The sequence below is a fragment of the Pygoscelis adeliae genome, unplaced genomic scaffold, assembly GCF_000699105.1.
Source record: "Pygoscelis adeliae isolate BGI_AS28 unplaced genomic scaffold, ASM69910v1 Scaffold36, whole genome shotgun sequence".
NCBI lineage: Eukaryota > Metazoa > Chordata > Aves > Sphenisciformes > Spheniscidae > Pygoscelis > Pygoscelis adeliae.
Window position 1 is genome coordinate 255,255 of NW_008824934.1, and position 22,973 is coordinate 278,227.

Consider the following 22,973-nt stretch of genomic DNA (forward strand, 5'->3'; position numbering starts at 1 on the left):
CGTAATCTCTGAATAGGAGATAAAACAGTTTGACCGCCCCAAGAACTGAGCTGCCTGAACAGGGATGCAATTTCTAAAGTACATAAATTTCTTGCTAACCTGACTTACCCTGCAAAGCCTCTGAGGTGTGCTTGTGGCTTTAAATATTTTCTTGTTGCTGCTTTGAAGGCAAGAACAGACATGAACTCCAAAGCATCCACTGATATGCAGTTGGGGGGGTAGGGGGGAGGAGGAGGCGAATACTGTAGCTAGCTAAGAACTGTCAGATTGTGTTTGCCATCAAGGAATGCCATTTCCCAATGCCTGAGTTTAACTCTGGAATGAGATGCACGCTGCTGCTGACCCCTCTGCTGACATTCTATAGACTCCCTTATCTCATCAGCCCCTGAGCATCCCATCCTCACTCCTCCGCGTTCATGTTCCCAAACTGTCAATCTCTCTGCAATGACTCACAAGGTTCTGAACCCACCATTCGCCTCTATGAGTCTTACTATTTTTTCATACACGTCCTTCTGGTTTAGATTGAGAGGCGTCTTATTCTTCTTAAACGTTAAAAACAAAATTAAAAAGAATCACTGAAAGCAATATGCCCTCAGCACAACAGCCTCCCTGAGAGCACTGCATACTTCAAAGAAAAACACAAGAATCTAATTCTGCTCTCCAGTCAGAGTGCTGTAAATTAGGAATAATTCTACTGAAGTCAATCAAGCCACAATCATTATAACCACCACTGTGAGCAAAAGCAAAGCGGGGCCTGCCTGTGGGCAGATTTCATAAGTCACAATGGATTAGAAAATATATTGCAAGGATGTATTAAAGTTTAGGTCAGCTTTACAGATTCTCTATGTAATCCCCTTACAACCCACTTAAAACCAGAATTTTCTTTACCTACATTATAATCCTCATCATTATATATGACAGTTGTTTATGCATTTACTACATTAGATATTCAGAAGCAGTGGTGCAACCACCACCTGTGCATTACTAACACAATTCTGAGAAAGGTGGAGTGGTTCGAGATGGATGCCAACCAAAATTCCAACACAGGCTTCATTTGTCATACATACATGGCATGGATGTATCATCCATCATGGATGGCTTCAGTTCTTTACCTTCTGTCACCTCACAATTCGGATTATCCCATATTAAACCAAAGGCTCACTTAAGACGGCATTTTTAAAACTGGTAAAGTTCAGCAATTGGTAATGGAACTGTTTTAATGCCTTCTCATCCAATCCCACTGCACAGAGCAGGAGGAAAAGAATGGAATACAGACAGACGCATCTCCCCAAAACATTTATTTAGATGCTTTGATATTCCTTAAGCTACTGAGTAACTTGACCAAAATGGAAAGGTTTAAAGAAAACCTAGCATGCTTATTTTTCAGAGAGCATAGAACCAAACACAAACATGCACTTCCATACATTATTGGATTTGCTGGTTTAATCAGCAAGTACCAGTGACTCAATTAGCCTCTTAGCAGTGCCTAAATGCCACTAATTCAGCCCGCTGGCTGCTGCAGCGTACATATACAAGCTTGTCCCTTTAGATTTAGTGGTAACAGCACCACTATTCTTCTCATGACAGCACGAGGGGCCCAGACAGTCTCCTTCTCTCTCTCTCTTTTTCTCTGTTCTGCCAACCACACAGAAAGAAAAGACCCCAGGGCTGACTGTGTGTGAGCGTTGAGTAGGAGGAAAAAGGAAGAGGGAGACACTATTTCTATTCATTTTACAGCTTCATCCATCAAAAGCCTTTCTAAAAAAATGAAAAATGCATTCCCAGAAGCTCATGGTTTAGAGCAACAGCCTAATAAGGTGTTAAAGAAAAGATACTGACCTAATCTTTAGCAGCCACATCTACTACACAAAAGTTTAACAAATTACAGAAGCTAGGGCTGAAGAAGTACTATTTGATTCTATCTAATTCATGCTCCCACCATTGCTAGTCTGTTCCTTATATTGTCTGTTTTTAGGATAAAGCACCAACATTCAAACCATACTTTTAACTGAAACTTTCATACCTTTGGCAATCTCAAATAATAATAATACATAATGCCAGTGAACAAACCAACCAACCCACCCCGACCCGCTTTTTCTGTACACTCAACAGCACATTTGTTCAGTTAATTTTTGTGACTCTCCCTTATATAATGACTAATTTTCAGGCAGATTGATTCCCTGGTGAGTTGTTGCACATTGTGCAGCCATAAAAGCACTACTGACAGTCAAAGAAGGTGACAGGAACAGTAGGCTGGTGTTAGGGCAGAAGCCAAAAGGAGTTTTGGCAGCTACTAGGTGTATGTCAAATTAAAGTGACCAAGCAACTATGGCTTCAAAAGTATTGACTCAGTATGAACAAAATGTGCTGTCAAAACATAACGTGTTAGAACTGAGCCCATCAGATCTATTTTACTTGATGACTATACATAGAATTACAGGTCAGGAGAAACACAGGAGATCCCAGAGGAGGAAAAAGCCTTTGCTAATTAACTTACAATGTGGAAAGCGGAGCATTCTTGCCCAGAAAACAGAGCAAAAGACACATGAGCTCTTCTCTCTCTTCCTCATAATCCTTCTCATCACTTAAAAATGAAGGCTCATTAAAAAATGGTCAAAAGTACATTCATTCTAGGTTTGAGAGCCACAACATTTGCAAAAGAGGCAATATTGCTTTAATTCCCTCCCAGCAGCTTCCCAGCTGACAATCACTTGGCATCCAAAGGCTAGGTAGGAACTTGGCAACCACACAGGATTTCTACAATATTTACAACATAAAATGAAACAAACAAACAAACAAAAAAGAACACCCCCTTCAAGTACTAGACAGTAAACAGGCCTTGCACTCCCACTCCCCTTTCCTCATTAATATTCAACAGTTTAAAATAAAGATGTACCAAAAATCCACCAGGGAATCCAGGGAATTCATTAAGTCTTCAGTATTTCAGTTCACCAGTCTCTGATTTCCAATCGGCTGAAACTGGAAACTCATTACTTCAGCTGCAGCCCAGGTCAGAGGAAAGACTAATCTCACACTCACAAAGCTGCCAGATTTCAGGTTCAGGATGAATGCAGGGTGGTTTTGGAATTATAAGGGACTAAGGAGAATGCAGTATCTTAATTAAGGAAAACCAAACAACCTGTCCCCAACAAATAAAGACATATACTCAGCTAGCATAAATCAGTGTTTCTTAGTAGAAGCCACTAGATCCACACAATATGAAAACTGTAAATAGCATGGCAAAAAAGAATGACTAAGTTTCCTATTCTTGTATGTATACTTGGATTTGATACCTCTCTTTGAGAGATGATCAGTGTATAAATTTTACATATCCTTCACATCTACCACCCAAAACCAATCATGAATACCCAGCTATTGTCTCAATACAAATAGATACTGCCAAGACTACTCCCAGTGAACACTAGCACAGTTCATACTACAGAACTCCCCCCCCTGCACAAAAGCCCACATCATCTTTCCTGCACAAAGTGAGAAGAAATTGTTGCCACTTCGGGCAACTCCATTGGAAGAGTGTGCAGCAACAATATCCTGCTTGGTGAATCCTAGGAGCCAAGCACAGCTTCTAAAAATGGTCACAGATTTGCACGGCAACTCCGTCTGTGTTGCTGTATCCACTGACCATATCCCTGCTCCTTTCACTGCCTGTCTGATAAATCCCGTTATACACTCAAAGCCAGCTGCTCCCAGAGCACCCCATCTAGCAGAAACTGCTGCTCCTCTTGCAACTTTGCCTTTACAAAAACAGCAGAACAAGACAAGCATATCTTTGTAGTGGTATTTTTTTGTTTGGGGGTTGGGGTTTGTTTGGTTTGGGTTGGTTTTGGTTTTTTTTTTTAATAATCAGAGCTCAACCACCCAGGGTGTAGGTAAACTTCAATGTGAGGATACTTTCTTTTTTGAAGGTGCCACAGATATTACAAATTGAAGCCTGATATTCGGTAAACGCTGCATTTCCCTAAATGCTGTAGTGAGCAGGCCAGACAGAAGTTCTACCCAAATGAAGAGAGATCACAATCAGATAAAATGAAACTGAAGACTGTTCAAAAACGTTATCTTGAGTAGGTGATGTTACTGCAGCTTATGGACATTTTGTCTTCCCTTGTCAGAAAAGCTGGCTTGCTAATTTATGGGCAGAGTGGGAAAAGCAGAGGGATACAGACAGACACAGAATACTTAAAACAGGACTCAGAATGGAGACAAAGCTCCCCTTTCACCTCCTGCTGCTATTTACCATCTGGGATCCTGAAAAGCGGGTGATGGGTAGTTTTGTGATAGGTTTGGCAAGGGGCAGGACATTTAGGATTTTCATGTGTAACGAGGTCATGTGTCAGCGCCTTTGCAGCACATGGGAACACTATCCAAAAGAAGGTTCAACAAAAGGGTTGCCCTGGCTGAACTGGAAACAAATTCTGTTAAAAAAATATCCTGGCATCAATGCAGGACCTTAATAAGATTAATAAAAATAATAAATATGAAGAAATTGCCTCCAGAACCTAGCTTAAAAAAGCACAGAAAAAAAGAAGGAATGAACACATCCAATTAAAAGGTGGATGCTATTTATTATTACATTTTTAGAAGTGGCATGATATTTAAAAGTAAAATGAAAATTCTGAATCACAGCATTTACACTTCTATTTGAAAACCAAACAGGTTCGTTGACTCCAGGTGTTTTGTTAACTTTTGCTTTCTTGATCCCCTTACATTGCAATTAGGAAGCAAGACCCCAACAGGATTATCTAAAATGCACTGCAACTCTGTGGAAAGGGAGAAGTACTTTGTATTACAGTATTCTTTGACATTTCCACTAATATTTGGGGTTGGGATGGTGGAGATAGAGCAAGGACTAAAATCCTAAGTGTAAGAAGTGTAGTGGTTTTTTTTCTTTCTTTCTAACATAGCTTTGTTTCACAAAAGCAATTTACAAAAAGCAGTTACATGAAATGAGGAGTTTAGAAATGTTTCTTCTGTTTTCATAAGAATTATTAATAGGGTGAATTTCCCATCATACGGTGCTACAGTAAATCTTCAAACAGGATCCTTTAATCAAAGGACCTAAAGGAAACATGAGCATCCTAGCCTTTTGCCCAGACTGGATGTCTGCTGACTAAAGTGATTCTAAGACCACTACTACTGCAGACTGTAATCTGTGCATTAAATTATTTAAAATCTATACTCTACAAGATGCACAGATGCGAGAACTAGTCACCAGAACTAATGCAGTACTTTCTTACCCATGTGTCTCAAACTCCTGGTTGGTAGAAACGCCATTTTCAAGTCTAAAAGCTTTAAACTGAGGACGTCAGTAGTACACCATCAACTATCCTGTGAAGTTTGTGTTGTGGAAAACAAATGAGCAAAATTTCTAACTATACTGATGGAAAATCAAAAAGTTATGTCAGATCCTAAAGAACAGATCCTTTAAAACAATCACTGGATAATACCTGTAAGTCTGTGGTGCAGTGGACTGTAAGTGAAAATGTTGTTCTTGTTCCTCCCCAGCCTTTCCTCCATGCACGTACATGCACACATGCACCAATCCAAAACTGGCGCCAACGAGCAGTAAAAGGAATCACAATCAGCATATTGCTATGAGACAAAAACAGATGGACACTTTCAGTCCATCAGAGAAAGGCTCTTCAACATATCAGAGTTCATGATGGCTCAGTCCTACAGCAATGGAGTCAGGCTGCAATAAAAACCCTTCTACCATAAAAGCCATACTACCTATCATCCTAAGAAACTATTGGTGAAGCCGTACAGCACCACATGTACTCCTGAGTGTTCATTTAGGCAAATCCTGCTCAGCATCCTGCCACCCAACACTCTTCTTCCCTGACTTCCAGGGTATTCCTATTGTGTCATCTTCAAATTGCAGAAATGAGCAGTGTTTGACCATAATGAGAATGGAGTCCTTTAACAAACCATGGGATCACTGACTGCATACTACAGTTGCTCCGAGGAGCAAGCTTCATTTCTGCTTAATAATGGCAGATTTGCATATATAACATCAGCATACAATGTAAGCAGACTATCCAGACTCTTAAACCCCTTCACTTATCACCTGACTACTGCCTAGAGATACTTTTAAAGACAAAGGAGGCAGCTGTTGCTCTGAACTTTTATGTAAAGTGCAACATTTAAAATAATGCAGCTGGGAGGTCAGGGGAAACTCTTTGTACCAAAACAGCACCTTCCAAACCAAATGCTGCATTATAGCACGGTGCTTCATGGCTAAACATCCTACAGACCTTTCGTGACTTATCACTCCTATTTGTTCGCAGTCATTTGTAGTGGCATCCTGGTATTTGGCAACTTCAGGAGAGGAGGTGGGGAGCGAGGAAGAGAGAAATACCTACAGGCTTAGTGCATGAAAGTTAGCCAGGTTCTTCTCTAGAGCCAGTATGCTGGAATGACAACAGATGATAAACTTTGCTTTGCAATTCATATCTGGCTTTGATGTATCTGCTATCATAGGGATAAATACTATCTGTTGATGAAAAAGGGTATCAAAACAGCAGAACTGCACCGAGTTATACTAAAAATTGCGATGTGCCAGGAGTCTTAGCTAGATTATTTGCTGTGCTGAGCCAGAGAACGGGAGGGTCACATACTCATATCTGTCCTGGGATACATTCAAATGTGATTCAGGGTTATTAAGGGAGGAATTTATAGAAATTAATCTCATTTCCTCTGTCTCCTAGGTTTTTGCCTTAATTCTACCATTCCCAGAGATTCTCACATTGGGGGCAGGGAGAGGGGGGAATTAGAGAAAGGGAGGAAGAGAAGAACCAACATCTAGCTGGAGTCTAGATGTTTTAGATCAGATGTCCTGGGCCAGACTATGGAGGGATCCATTTGAACTCAAAGTATTTTTCCTGTGATTTCCCAATCTAAAAAACATACTGGGCCTTTTGAATAAAGTATTTTCTCAAAAATAGTCCTCTTGCTTTGGTTATCAGCTCAAGAATACAAAGCAACCATCAATGTAAAACTAAGAAGTAATAAAATACGAAGCTACAGCAATTGATAATCTGTCTTACAGTCTTGATGTGTTTATAATTCATATGAGTGGCGATACAGTAATGGGTGATACCACATCATTCCACAGCACATTTCCCCACCGTTCATGTTTTAAGAAACCAAACACAAGGCCACAAGACAGCACCATCCTGATACATAAATCAGAATGGCAGGGGTGGCTTTCTGAGTGTCACAGAATTAAATGGTGCCCCTCTCACATGCTCAAATATTCCAAATGAGAAGATGTGAAACAAAAACCCACCACGTTTTACACCAGCACAAAAGTATTCTTGTTTGTATTGAGTTACTTGCATCACTGCAACCCCACTGACACAGCAACATACTGACGTTCTGCAGTGCTGTAGAAAAGCAACTTGTCCAGACAGCAACCATTTAATATAATGCATGACAACCATATTAGGCCCTTACACAGATACTACTATAATGGTGTCACCTAGCTACAAAGAACAACAACTAAATGGCCTTTCATTCCAAATTTTAAGTACAGAAATCCTTAATTTTTTTCTTTTTTTTAACATATTGTTCTACTCTGAGACAATAAACATAGTTTTGTTTTGTCCCCACAGGTTTGAAAAGAGCTTTATAAATAGAGGGACACACATACACAGCAGCAGTACAAAGGTCAAATGCACTGGGCAATACTCAGTATTTGAAAATGTTACCAAAAAAAAAAAAAAAATTCACAGTTTTGATAGTTCTGTGGGGAAAAAAAAAACTTAGCAAATTTGCAACAAAACTGTTAAGTAATTAAGGCAAGACACTTCACACATGAACTTAAACTGCTAATTAAATCCCCCCTGCTTAATTGACTAGATTTGCATATCATTCAGTGAGGAATGGGAATGGCTTGGGCACTACACAAGTGCTTCCTTGTGCGGAAGCAGCTAACTAAAATAAACTAAGGGTAATAAGAAAAAGCAATGACAGTTTCCGAATGAAATGGAAATTTTCAAGTGAGATTTTCAACATTTTTTTGTTAAGAACATTAGAACATAACTGATTCCAATCAGTTACTACTCCAATAGCAATATTCATAACTACAGCAAATGTTTTAAATCCATGCTAACTATTCCCTTACTTTAACCTGTGATCACTACTGTCTGCTCATGTATACAGCTCTCAATTACTCTCAAAAATGGCTTTATGTCCAAGAGAATCCATTTCTGCTTAAAAAACCCAAATACCTTCACTTCAATAACTGTAGGAGAGAAAGTATCAATGTCTGCCCCCCTCTCTGCCACTAAACTTAGTGTGAATTTAAAGAAAGGTTTGAGAAAACTTTCAGACCTGTAGCAGGAAAAAAACCTGCTTTGACTCTAAGATCAACTAGAGTCAAGGAAAACATGCAATTATCTGCCAGCTACATTGTTCATAAATGACCCAAAGTGTGCAGGATGAAACTAGTCTGTCAAAAGCCCTGCTCCAAGGATGTCAGATTATGATTTTTTTATTTAAGTGGATTATTTAAGAGTCAAGAACACAACCTCCCCACAACATAAAATGGACTCATTGTTTCAGCCTGATTAACAAACACAGGCAGACACTACAGCAAAAGTTAATACCTGCTCACATTTGGAAGGTTACCACTGCAGAAATGATGCTAACACACTTCCCTTTTTAAAAGATGAGATCCTGTAGCATTAGAAAATGTTGTGCAAGAAAAAGTTCAGCATACAAACCAGAAATCTGCTACGCCTGCAGTAGAGCACTTCCTTCTATCTCTGAATGTTGTACTTGTGTGACAGAGACACTTTCGCAGTTGAAAAGTGTTATTATTAATTATCAATTTCTATCATTTCTGATCTTCTAAATTAGAAAAATAAAAACAATACAAAAGACATTTAGCTTATTCATCTCGAGGCAAAAAGATTTTATATACAGCCACTGATAAAAACATCGGAACACTTCCGATGCCTAGAGTTGCACCACTACTTAAAAAGGATTACATGAGATCGCCATCAAGCTTACTACTTGTAAAATATCCTGAAAAAAAAAGGCCAGTTCTATGAGTTGTTCCTTTTAATAGCCTGCTTTTTCAAGTGAGGCTGCTTATACCAATAACCCAAGAACAAACTTTTTAATCTAATAGCAGCCCCCATTTATCCCAGAAATTGAAACAATCGTGTCTTTTAACACGTACAATCTTACAAACAGCAACAGGAATGACCACAGGTTAGCCTCATAATGTTCATGCCAAGAACATAGATGATGAGGATACCACTTCCACACTATCATCAACTACAACAGAAACACTGCAGCCTTAAGCCAGTATAATGCTCTGCATTAGTATTTGCTTTGACAAATAAGACTCAGTAATAAAATGGTAAGAGCTGGGGGGGTTGCATCTGCACTATACATTAAATGCGATTTAACACTAATCATCATTATGATATCTTTAATAAGACAAATACAAGCAAGGGTTTGGTTTTTTTGTTTGTTTGGTTGGTTTTTTACCTTAAACTTTTTTTTAAATTGATATCCTGCTGACCTGACCAGGAAGGGGAATGAGGACTGCACACAACTGAGTAAAGTACAGTTGCCCTCCATACTTTTTGAGTGTTAACGGAAACTTTCCCATCTGATTCTTGATGAACAATCACTGATGCAAAAAAAAGAAAAATTTCCAACACTGGACTCCTCATTTGTTGCACAGATTTTACTGCTCCCAGCTGAAGCAACATTCTGTTAAGATCAGAAAAGCTACTTTTTTCTTTTGCTAGATCACTTATTAGGCCAAGCAAGAGAAACTTAACTGCAGTCAAATTACACGCAGCTAGTATTGATGTGAACAACTGAAGAATCAGGGCCATTTTTACATTCAAATCTCAGAAAGAAGAGAGTAGATCGTAACAACCTATCTCACTAAGCTCATGACTCTGTTGTGGAAGTTTGTATCACATCAGTTGATAGCACATTCCATTCACAGATATTGATAAGGAGATTTTTTTTTTACCTCAGCTTGTATCTAAAAAAAAAAAAATAATCCCTCCTTTATGTCATTTTTAAAAGGTTCTGTAAGTCTTTGAAACATTAATATTCTCCCTAACAAAGCCAGCAGCTGCTCTGCCAGTCTGTGACATGGATGGTTTTGTTAAAAGGTTTTCATGTGTTGGGGTTGGTTTTTTTTTTTTTTTTTTCAGTTCAGTGTGCCCTGCATATGAAACAGGACATTTCCCCACCCTCCACCCCCATTCCCTCCTAATCCAGAAGGGACCTTACTTCCTCCCTCTCAAACAAGCAGCTCATTCAGCAAAAGGGAAATCCCAAAATGCACTCGGGCAAGAAGCCTACAGAAGGAGCTTGGAAAAAAAAAACAAACCACAACACACAAAAAAACAAACCAACAAACAAAAACACCCAGCCCCACCCACCCCTCAAAAAAAAAAAAAGAAAAAAAAAAAAGAAGAAGAGAGGTACCAGCATGTCCAAAGCAGCAGGAAGAGGAGCAACTGAGCTGGTAATTAGGAACTTACTTCTGCAAACTACTACTTTAGGACATGGATCTGCCATGCCAGTCATTTAAAAAGTTTTTCCAGGGTAGCAATTCAGTTTTGGCCCTACAGTAATATAACCCACAGAACTGCAGTTCTCCCCTGCCAAAACAGAAATTACAGAAAGCCAGTTTGGAGAATCTTTAACATGATTACTGAGGTAGATTTAGTGGGGTGAATTTGGAGCAACTCAATCGTTACTTTGCAATTGTAATCTAAAGCAAAATTTGATTCTATTTTTAAAATTAGAACAAAAATCAAGCAACCTTTTCTTAGTTAAGAAATTTGTTTGAAACAGGATCCATGTGTCTCCATACTTCTCTTCCCTGAGACCTAATGCTCACTTTGTGACATCGAAACTGTCTACAGCAATTAGTTCTGATGTCACAGGGGATTATGATTTTGACTGAGGGAGTAAAAAAGTTCAAAAGAGAGGAGGGTCTAATTAATAAAAGAGATTTTTTCAAGAAAAAAAAAACCACACAAAAAATACAGCAACTTCAATGTAAGGATTTTCACATCTGTCAAGATGGGATCCAGCTGCTCTTTAAGGAGAACATGAATGAACATCCTTCTCAGAAACAAAGAAATATATGAAGTTTAGTGTGAATCTACTGAAATCAAATCAAGTTATAATGAGAGAAAAATGCACCAATAAATTAGTCCAGCTAATGAGGGCAAATTTGATAAATTTTTAGAAACCTAAATTATAAATTCGCATGTAAATTTGTAAGAGTAGAATTTAAATGTAGATACAGACTTCTGAAAAGATAACCTCCACTGAAATCCCATGAATTACTCACATTTTCACTTATAAAATCTCAGCAGGATTCGACCCTCAAATTATAACCAGTGAGGAAAAACTGGCTACATTCAGAAGCTATGACAAGTGATTTCCACTCTAAGATACATTTTGATAAACTTGGATGACGTCCATTGACTTCACTGGAGTCAAACCACAGAGCAAAACGTTGCCTCAACGACCTTCCCTGAATCAAAGCAAGGCATCGGGTCCAATTACGACTGTACTTCAGGGTCTTTTTCAAAGAAGCTCCTATTTATTCCATTTACTTGGATCAGTTCCTGGCATGGTTTGCATGACAGCACACCTACATTGATGTCAAGTGGATTATTCTTACTGCATACAAGGCAAAAGAAACTGATTAAAGACCCTCAAGGTCTAGACCACAGAGTCATTTAAAATATTATCTCTTTTCTATAATGGTAAAACTTAAGCCTCACCTACGCATCTAGAAATACATATATATAACCCTACACAGTAAAGCAATTCAGTAACGTAACACAAGCTATGGTTGTTTCCACAATACTTGGCAATGATACCAGGGGAAGATCTTCCTGCTGTTAACTTCGTCCCCTCCGTTTGCGTTACTACAGCTTCTCCCATAGCTACACTTGAACTGATGAAGCTTTACAAACTAAATCAAAATCACGTGAAACAAAGAGAACACTGCAACTCTTGCTTAGCAGTTTCTGTCTCATTGACTGATTTTGGTTTCTAAAGAGTGGACTGTCCTCTGGTTCATAGAATTAGAAGCTGCTGTCAGAAAAAAAAACGAGTCAGTTGTGCACCACAGCATGGAAACTACAGGTGGAGCAATAATCCATAGGTCGCTATTACTAGTAATCTGGTTGAAATGTGAAGCCACAGCTCATACTCCAGCTCCTTCCTACTCTTCCAGTGCAGCATGCGTATGTCGCGTCACTGGGAAAAAAGATATGTAACATTTTTCATCCTGAGCACTGAACTGCTAAACTCAAAGCGAAGCGTGACAATCTGTACAAATGCAAATGTCCCAAATGCCAAGACTAACATTTCTAAAACCTAATTCAACTCTTTCATTTCTTAGCTGCAGGCCGTTTACTGCCACTCCTTTTTTCCACCCAAACAAAAGACGAAAGGGATGACTCAAAGCAACTTGAATTTCAAGCTAAAGCCACAAAGCACTGAATGCCTGATCTTTAATATTAAACAGGTGTGCAGATGATATTCATTCAAGCCTCATCACGGCTAGGTTAATTGTTAAAAAAAAAGGCAAAAAGACCAAATTTACTTAAAAGACACACGGGTAAGTTAAACAATGCTATAAATAATGATGCAAGTCATATGGTAAACACAAGCAAATAGTAGTTACAGCACTGCCAACTCCCTCTACCCCTTTTTCCCTCTGAATCACTAACTCTTCCTTTTTTTCTTTGTAGTCACACAATTTTATATAATAAAATTATATAATACTTTAAAATACAAAATTATACAGTAATTAAAATATAATTTAAATTTTTTTCCTTCAGCATTTAGTAATATTATACACACAATCTTTGCTGTAGAATCAGCAGGGCTAAAGAAGGATCAAATAATCCATAATAAAAAAGATTTTCACATAAGTATGTTTCTAAAAATTAAGTTTTTAGAAAAGGAACTCCTAATTTGCTATGCTGTGAGGGCCAAGGCCTTTGAACAGTAGTTCTGCATATCTGCTGCATAGTATAATAGAGCACTTCACACCACTTCACCACTTATATCACTATCTACTGCTGAATACGGTCCAAAGATTATTTGGCTTCACCAGTTTTGCAAAAAACTACACTGTTGTGGCAAAAAAAGAAAAAGCCAAAAAGCCAAACAAAACTGAATCTTTGGATATATTAGTACAAGGACTCATTGTATGGCATGTTTCTTATTAGTGAATGAATGGGAACAAAGAAATATCAATAATGGACCTAATGCTGCAGTCTGTACTCTTTTGAATCTGATTTACTTCTCACAGCAGCTCTGCACCACTCTAAATACATTTATTTCAAAGGAATATTTCTAAATCATACCAGCATGGGTGAGATAATTCACACCCACTGAATAAACTGAAACTGCTAGTGGGGAGTTAAGAATGGCAAATTCTTTTTTTTTTTTTTCCCCCCCTTGAATGACACTCCATTATCTTTCAACTCAGATAAGTTTTTCAACTGTAGAATGATGGTACTTTAGAAAAGCATGCTTAACATATAATTTCATGAGAAATTTCTTAATAACAAAAGTGTAAATCTGAAATCCATTACATCAACGAAGGTTACTGAAATCAGACCACACTGTAGCCTTAATATTGTCTATTTTCTGCCTTTCTAGCCCATTACTCTGTATAAAAGCTATAAAACTTATTTTACTGCTATAAATATGTAAACCTGAACAATCTTGAGGATTTTTTTCTAAAGATACTTGTAAAAAAAATAGGACCTAGAGAAATTTAATACTTACCGAGGGTTTTTTAATTATTTAAAGTAATTCACTGCTTCTAATTAGTACTACTACAATCTCTGTTCTAGTAAGCAGCAGGACCCCCGCAAAACCTGTATTTTTTAATACTCAGCAGAATTAATTTTGTTACCTAGATCCTGGAAACAGCACCTACAAACACTATGTATGCAGTCCAAGATACACAGCACTCCAGTATTACATAGTAATAGAAAGAAAATTTCTATCCTGATCCCATTTCTGCCATCTGAACTGCATGGACAGCTCTTTAGATCTGTGCAGCTCCCCCACTGAAAATGATAAGGGTTGTGTGCATAGGTCAGCTACCAGATTTCGGACTGCAGGATACAGTCACACAAATAGCCTCATGCATAAGTTCACATTTAAGCAAGAAGTTACTTTGGCCTCTTCAAGTTCAATAAACGCACTTGACTGCAGTAGCTTTCTTCTCCTGTGTTAAGTGACAGAAAACAGCTTAGTTTTGCTGAAAAGCAGCAGGAAAGTTTTTACTAAATGGTCGAAGATTACTAAGAGCAGCACTACAGAAATATTTTAGACTCTTCACTGACAGAATTGGGAAGCCTCACCGTCATTATCTTCTGTTTAATGGTAATAAAGCCAACAACTTCTTATAAAAGGAGAAAATCTAAAAATTGAAAGAAAACAGGTGGTATTATTGCCGATTTTAACAGTACCACTGGCACATAACACTAATGCAAACACGCATTCAAAAATTCTGCAGACGCCTCCCCAGGAGAATGTCCAACTTGAGTGCCTGGCTGATTCTACTTGGGCACGAAGAATCAGAGCCTGTAACACAGGTAATGTAGGAAGTGGAGGGGGTAGGGGACTTCATAAAAATGCAGGATATGACAGTGAAAAGATATGAAATGGTTTTTCTTCCAACCTTAACAGATGTTGTCCAATTAAGGATGCAAATAAATCACCCTCTGCATTGCGAGTCAGAAAACACATACATAAAAGCTTTCTAAATACATTTCAGTTTAAACTTGCATAATTCTCCCAGTGGAGAAATCATCTTCAACTTATGTAATCCTTAGAAAGAGACACTATTACATACAATTCTGTGCCACTAAGAAACAAGGAAGACACATCTCTAGAAAAGAGGTGCACCCACACACGATTAATTATACGGGTGTGGAGGGAACAGAGGGGAAAAGCTGTAACAGGGATGCAAAGACCAGAGCCTGCCGTTTCCACAGAGACTGGTCTGTAACCAAGCTCAAGGGGCTGCTCCCCTTTCACCAGCCAGAACTGTCTGTTATACTTAACCCAGACTTCCTAACACTTGATATCCTGTCTGCTATTTCAATGCCCTTACTCAATGTTTCAGACAGACATTACACAAACTGGCTGGTGAAAAGGGTTGAGAAACCAAGAAGCAATCCAAGTCAATGACCTTATTCTATAAAACGATACCATTGACTAAACAGAAGATGAAGAACAAAGCACAGGGGTGCATGTCTTCTGCATATATCACTGACATCTTTCGTAGGAAAAGACAAGCACTAGGCTGTATCTTATTTTGTTAATGTTGCTGCTGTCTTTTAATCCTTAAAGCCTAAGCAGTTCTTGTGCTTCCAGTGCAACTGATTCTCATACCAAAACAGAAACAGCTGCAATTAAAAAAAAAACCACAAAAAAGACCCCAACAGAAAACCAAACATAAAAGTCACATTTTCTATAAAGCATGTGCAAAGGTAACTGTACATAAATCAATAAACAACAAAGCCAGAAACCAAGTTATTGATTAGCTCCTTTGCTGTTTTTCTCCAGTATACAGAATGATGCTGCAATTTTTACATACACACAGAATTTCTATCCTCATGTATGCTTTCCCTGACTTTTTAAATAAGAATTAAAACACGTAAAGACTGCTTAACATGAGTAAGGGTGTCAGGACCTGTCTCATTTAACAGAACATACGACTATGCAGCTTATCAGGTGGTTTTAATATGCATCCACTGCTTGGAGAAGCCCAATTTTATGTGATAGCAACCAAATCATAGATGGAGCCAATGATAAGAGCTCCACACATGGGAATTCCCATTGGCTTCCAGAAGAGCTCTGTCCATGAAAGACAGACAGGATCAGAGCTTGAATTTGTATTAGTGTTTTTGTTACTTCATCCACCCAAAATAATTAGCTCAGTGCAGAGAGGACAATCTCTATCAGCCAGCAGGCTTGCCCAATACTGACAAAATAGGCACACTCAAAGAACTGCACCCGATACAATTTTGAGGCTAAGTTTATGGTCCTTGAATTTGCATCAGAAAAAAAGGCTGGCCATTATCCCAGCTTTAGACATATTTCCTCATCAGTAAAAAAATAAAATAATAAAAAATAATTGACAAATCCTGAGTACGGGAACAAAAAATCCCACCCTGTTAGATATCTACCGCAACCTTAAAACCCAGTCTTGCATGTAGCAACCAGCAGACAAAATCCTTTCAGTCTGAAGCCAGCTCCCAGTTGCAGAAACTATTGCCCCATTCAGTAAGATCCATCAGGATCAGAGCACCATCAAACGTCTATGGAACCAAAACCTCATTAATGAGCAAAATGAAAATACTGCAGTAGCAGAACTACAGGTTCTGCTCTCGGCTTTAGCACAGTCCTGTAAATGGCAGGTAAGGCCACAAACTTAGTGAAGCTACTTTGTCTCAACACCAGTATATTCTGGTTCAGAATCTCTCCCTCTACACTATGACTGCAAGTACTGCCTGCAAGTACTGCCAGTCAACACACAGGAAGAAGTCTGATACATACACAAGTCTTCTGTGGTTTGTGGGTGAACTGGTTCCAATTACTATGCCGGCTGATTGCTTGAGTGGGAACTGCAGAACTAGCCCCAAAGCCCCAAACCTTCAAACTAACCTCGTATGTTCCAGAAGATATGGGAACAGGTGATTTTAGTAATAATCCAAGTTTGAGTCTCTACACTGACAATGAAATGTGAGAGACATACAAGACTACACAAGGTGTAAATGAGGAAGGTAAGGGACCAGAGCACAGCTTTTCAGAGCAAACTTGCTTCTCATTATTTTCTAAGAACACATACTGACTGTATTAGAGACTGAGAGTGGAATAGCATTAAAAAAAGTGGTGCAGATTTATTAATGAGTATTACCCAAATTCAGAAAACACATGCAAACAAATCAGACATTATCTAATAAAACGTATCGTTAGCACACATACTATAATTGACAAATTTAAAACAAAACCACGCTATATTACTACACTTTAAAGTAATGCTTCCTGTACGTGAAGATCAATTTGAATCAAGTGCTCTATGGCCACTCAGCTAAAATAGCTTAGCCTAGTAATTGACAGTATTCTATCAATAGATTCTCTACAATTCAGTCTAAGTTACCTTTGTCTAAGCTCTAATTTCTTTCCAAGACCCCCCTGTTGGATTTAGCGTAACTGTTCCATGACAGTTCCCTCTAAATAAGACTTACAGCGTCAAGTTCAAAGTTCGCTTTAAAAAAAAGGAAAAAAGATCTGAGAATTAAAAAATTTTCTGGGTCTAAGTACTGCACACATTGAGACACAATTATTCATGTGATGGCAAAGTAGTTTGGCCAGCTAAGCCAGCAACGTGAGTTCCAATCATCAGTTATCACCAGTAACAGAGAGCCAGCCCACTCCTTATTGTAATACCATTCAAACCCCTTAACTTTGGCAAAATAACTTTTCTAATAGACAAAAATAACATGATTTTTCAATAAGAATGGACAACGCATCTCTTCAGATACCCAAATCTTGCCTGGGCTCAACCACCTAGACGTAGCCCCAAAGTTCCCCTGTTCTAGCAGCATTGAGAATCAAGGAAGGTGTAGATAAGGTACAAGTGGCTGCCAGAATTTTAACCGCTGCGTTGTCTAGACATGCTCTGAGCAGCCTCATACAGACGCCTCCAGATGCTTTTACAACACTGATCTAAACGCGCCTCTCAGCAAGTGAAAACACACCCTCATTGGTCAGTCAGCTCAAGCTAGTGATAACCGTGTTCATATCCTGGCCTAGAGACCAGGTGTTAGGCTCCTAACACATCCAAAAAATAAACTGTGTTTACATGCATCTTCAAAGCATGCTACTGTTTGAGCAGAACATACGCCCAAGCCTGAAACCACAGAAATGGAGAGGCAAGTGAGACAGCCCAGACAATGAAGGGAGAGGCAGATGTTTAAATATTTTAGGCAGTGATTTTCAAAAGAGACTGCATGTAATTCCCTCCCTAATTCAAGAGGACTGAATTCAGGAACTATTCTGGGGCAATAAAGAGCCATAGTTGACTCAACATCATTAGATCATTACTTGCAGCATATTCTTTGTCTAACACACATGCACGTACCTGCTTTTTTGTTCTCGATCTACAACATCTGTAAAACTGTTTGCATGCTTGGGAAAAAAATGCTGATGTCTGCTTAAACACTGACATCTCCTCAGGTACGCAGGATTTTGTTTAAGCGTGGTATCATTTTTGAAGTTCAACTTTTAAGCTGTAAAAGGATTCTGAGCTAAACTACTGCCTCAAGACTTCAACATTTTTGGTTTAGGGACTTCAAAATTTTTACTGGAGAATCTCTAACATAATCCTTGAACATCAGGTAAGAGAACAAATTATTTCCTCGCTCCATGGAAAAACAATTGAACCCTCAGTTCTTAGGCAAAATTTTCCAAGAGTATTTATCAAGTCAGTTTGTACCAAAAAGAATAAATCCATCCAGTGGTCTGAACACCACTGCCTGTGAATAAAACCAGAATCTCTCTGCTATCCCTACCATAGGATATATACTATTAACAAGTAAAGAAGATTACTACTGTCAGGAGGCAGGACTTTAGGATGCAGAAAGATACACATTCTAGGTCTACTACTGCAGCATTTCAGGTGGCCATAAAGCGCGGCACAGCACAGTGCAGCACCTAGAAGTCCACAGCTACCCTGCAACTCAGACAGTACTGCACTATTTCACTTTCAGCGATTTTTGTTCTTTGATTTGGCTGCACACTTGACCTGGTTAAACCTTACTCCAGCTGAGAAAGCTGCATGTTGTGGCAGCACTGGGTTGGTAGGCATTGTGAAATAAAGTGGGAGGCCTTATGTGCTCATTTGTGTGTCAGTACCCAGAATGCTGCTTCTAGCTTCCAGCTACTTCAGAGAAGTGCTGCTGGGACTTGAACCGTGGGAACACTGCAGTGCTAGCGTGTGTGGGTGTGTTCACACGTGTGCAAGGAAAGCTCTCTTATTCTCTTAGTGTCTGATCACACACAGTTTTGCTAAAAGTACAGATGTCTGGCACGCAGGTAGGAAATACGAAAGCACTGTCAAACATTGCTCGGTTCAATATTTAAAAAAGAAAAAAAGGGTTCAAAAGAGACAGAGTCAAACCCACCCTCCTTTACTGGAAATGGCAACCAACAGAGCCTTCAGGCCTGCTTTTTGAACTAATTCAATCATAGTGGAGGCATACTGATGTTAAGAAAGCAGAGAGCTGTCTGTCACACAGAAGTGGAAAGAGAGCGTGAGAGACACACCAAGGCCATATCTATACCAGCAAGTGAACACTCAACATGCACCAGCTGCTGAGCTCAAGAAAAAGGCTTTGGCACTGATGATGGATTTCTAGGACCCTGTTTTGCAACTCTGTCAGGTTATTCACATTTTAAATTTCTAGAAATACCCCAGAATGTAATGGTTATGCTCCATGCCAGTCATGGCGGATGAAGTCATAGATGGGTAGGGAAACAGGACACCCACTCAAGTAAAAGCCATGTTGATGCATGGAGACTCTGAAAGACCAGAGAGAAAACAAAGCAGGAAAAAAAAAAAAAATGCATGAGCATGTGAGAAGGTGGAAGACCTAGTGAAGGATACAAACAAAGAAAAGTAGAGGTGTTATCAATACAGCTCAAGAAAGAGTGAGCTTTGGGAAGTGGCAGGAAGATGAAGCAGCTTAATGGGAGGTCAGTCACTCATCCAAGGATGAACAGGGAGGGTATAAAAATCAAAATTTTGGAAGAGGGTACGGAAAGTGGCTAAGGCCTCTATAGTTCCTGCTCTAGCAGGGGCTCCAACTGTAACAATTCCCTCCAGTTTTTGGTTAGGACCCTTTGATGACTTCATACATATCTAGACGAAAGCTTCTTCCACAAGTGGCAAGACCAGGCAACACGCATCCTGTTCAACCAACCAGGCTGACTGAGAGATTATGTATCTGCATGTATGTATCCACCTCTCAATACAGACGGATAGATAGGCACAACGGTTACTTGATGCATATAGAAATATATGTTGGGAATGAAGCATCTAGGTAAAGCTATGCCTTGTAGCAATGCTTTAAAACCACACAAAGGAAAAAAAGGGAAAGGGAGAAGAAAAAGAAAAAGGGGGGGGGGGGGGGGAAGGCAGTTTTGCCAGTATGCTGAATCTGCAATGGGGGCTTGTGCCAACCCAGCTCCTCCATTTAAGTCAGACTCTTAAAAGGCAGAGCTGTGCTGGCAGAAATCTACATACCTCATCACATAAACCTCATGAAGACACACAAAAACATCAAAAAACTCACTGCTTCTTAAACAGCCATAAAAATGGTCATATGCATTGCGTGCTACCAACATACTAACAGAGCCCCAGGGAAAACACAACACACAAAGCAATGTGTACACACACATACCTAAATAAATAAATCAGGAAACTGATAAAAAGCCCACTCTGGAAAGTAGGAGACCGAATATCTGACACAGCAGATTATGGCACCCAACACACACAAACACCTCTGTAGAAAACAGAACAAAGCAATGCAGAGATCTACATCAAAAAAGAAGACCACCACAAAGACACATATGCTTCACCCTTTCATCCACAGAGACAGACAGACACAGAGCCCAACAGACACACAAAACCCACACAGACTGACAGTAATTAACACACACACACAGACATGGGACCATTCCTTCATTTCCTTACTAGGCATCTAAACTTTACTCCAATGTTACTTGCCCCCGGCCACAGTCTACAATCTTACAGCCTGATTAGATCTCTCCGTAATTATCTGCACACACTGCTACAACACAAATGACCTTAGCATATGATATCCGTTGGCTAAGCCCAATGGAAAAAGACTTCAGAAAAAGGAAGGATAAGCATACAAAACTCTGCCAGCACTGTCAGGGTCTCCTCAAGACTGCACCACATTAATAGGAGAGCCCTGAAGACAGCTGAAAAGCCTTGAAACTTAAGCCCAGTTCTGCATAGGATGTATGATAAAGCGTTCTTTTTTCTCTACCCCATCATCTGAGCACATGCTTACCACTCTGTTCCTCCCCATCAAACTCCTCGCCACCTCCCAAACGAACCTATGCAGGAGACTTAACATTTTACAATGACGGAATTTTAGCAATTTTTTCTAAGAAATAGATGGCCACGATTTCCTTACATAATTTTTGGCATCTGCTATTAGGTATCTTGAATTCACTCTGCAAGAAGTGCTGCACTGCATGCAGATTTGAGGGTGGGGGAAGAGTGCTTGCCGTGTTCTGAACTAGGACCTATTAAAGGGTCACCAAAAAAGTCAGGCAAAGCCAAGACTTAGTGGTCTTTTCTTGTTCTCCACCTGCAGCCTCACCTGGGGTGTTGGATAAATCATACAATTGATTAGATTGCCATAAGAGCCTTGTAAGAAAAGGCTCATTTTAATTAAACTCTGGAAATGAAGAAGCTAGGGACACAGTATCTTTCTGGAGCAAGAACGTGGAGATTTCTTAATTTTGCTTCCCAAACGAAGCATGCCCTAGAAAATTCATTTCCCAACATGAAAAATGCCTCCACTTTCAGAGCCGTATTATCCTCTCGCAGACATTCATATACATCTATCCCACCATTCCATCTTAGCACATGACTGACGGAGAATAGACAAGCCATTAAAAACACATCCACCTCCAACCACGGAGATAATGTGGCTCATTACAGCCTAGCTTTGTCACAGCGGTTCTGACACTCAAGAGGGAGGAAAAGGAGGGGTGAGGACAAGGATTGAAACGGGGGCTAAGCACAAGACCAGGAGAGAAACTGGAACTTGAACCAGTGAGACTCTACTCCTCCATCAAAAAATGCGGAGGCCAATCAAATGGGTTAACTAGGCCTCTTAGGCTAGCTGTAGGAATTACTGCATTGTTTGCGCAGGATATTTTAAAAACCCTGGGGTTTGTTTGGGTATTTTTGTTGCGTTTTTTATAAATAAAAGTTCTATTTAAGTCTGACTGTGTGTCTGCCCCTTTAAACAGGTATTTGGTAAATTAATTAAGAATTTTACTGAACATCCTCAGTGGGCTTTAAATGTTGCTTCTCTTTTTGAGGCTCGTGTCATTGCTCTTCCACTCCAGACACATAAAACCAAAGAAAAGTTCGTAAATCTCTGACAGATGAGGCAGAATCCAACCAACAAACCTGCAGTGTAAAACTCATTAGGCAAGAGTTTGCTTTAACCTTATATTGGGGGGGAAGGAGCGGGAAGCGAGTTGCTCATCCCACAGCTAATTGCACCATCGCCAGCTAGCCAGACATCCTGGTGTCTGTAAGCAAGTTCTCAAGGCCTTGTGGCACTGCTGCCCATTGATCAGGGCTGGTGCCAGATGCCAAGGCAGCCTCCCACCCACACACCAGGGATTCTGGGATCTAAAGGCAGCTCAGACTGAAAGAAAAACAAAAGACACCTAAAAAAATGTGCTTTAGCTGTCTGGCTCAGCACAGCATGGCATACCTTAAGAAGCTGCCGCAGCTGGCCCTAGACAGATTCATTTACTGACTGTATACATAATCCAATATAAAAAAGCCCGTCTGGTGGGGAGATTCAGACTCCACAGGGATACTCTAAAAGCAGGGACTTCTCCATTCACGTTCCGCGCACTTAATCCGAACACCAGTAGCCTGTGTTACTGTCAGGATTTTTTCTTAGCAGCCACATTTTATTCCAACACAAGCCTTTAGACAATTTAGCCTCCACCCCCACCCCTGGCGGCATGCAGTTGAGCAGAAAATTGTATGTATTTGCGTCTGGAGCAATCAGTAACTGTTATTTTTTTCTGGCTTCTTCCTTGTCTTGGCCCCTAACTGAAGCTCTTAAGACCCGAAA

General features: G+C 39.6%; 1 protein-coding gene across 2 annotated transcripts in view; it reads right to left on the bottom strand.

Annotated features, from left to right (window-relative positions):
- The window catches only part of SKI (SKI proto-oncogene), a 122,036-nt gene that overhangs the window by 97,018 nt on the left and 2,045 nt on the right, over positions 1–22,973 (bottom strand). The gene's annotated exons all lie outside the window — the stretch shown is intronic.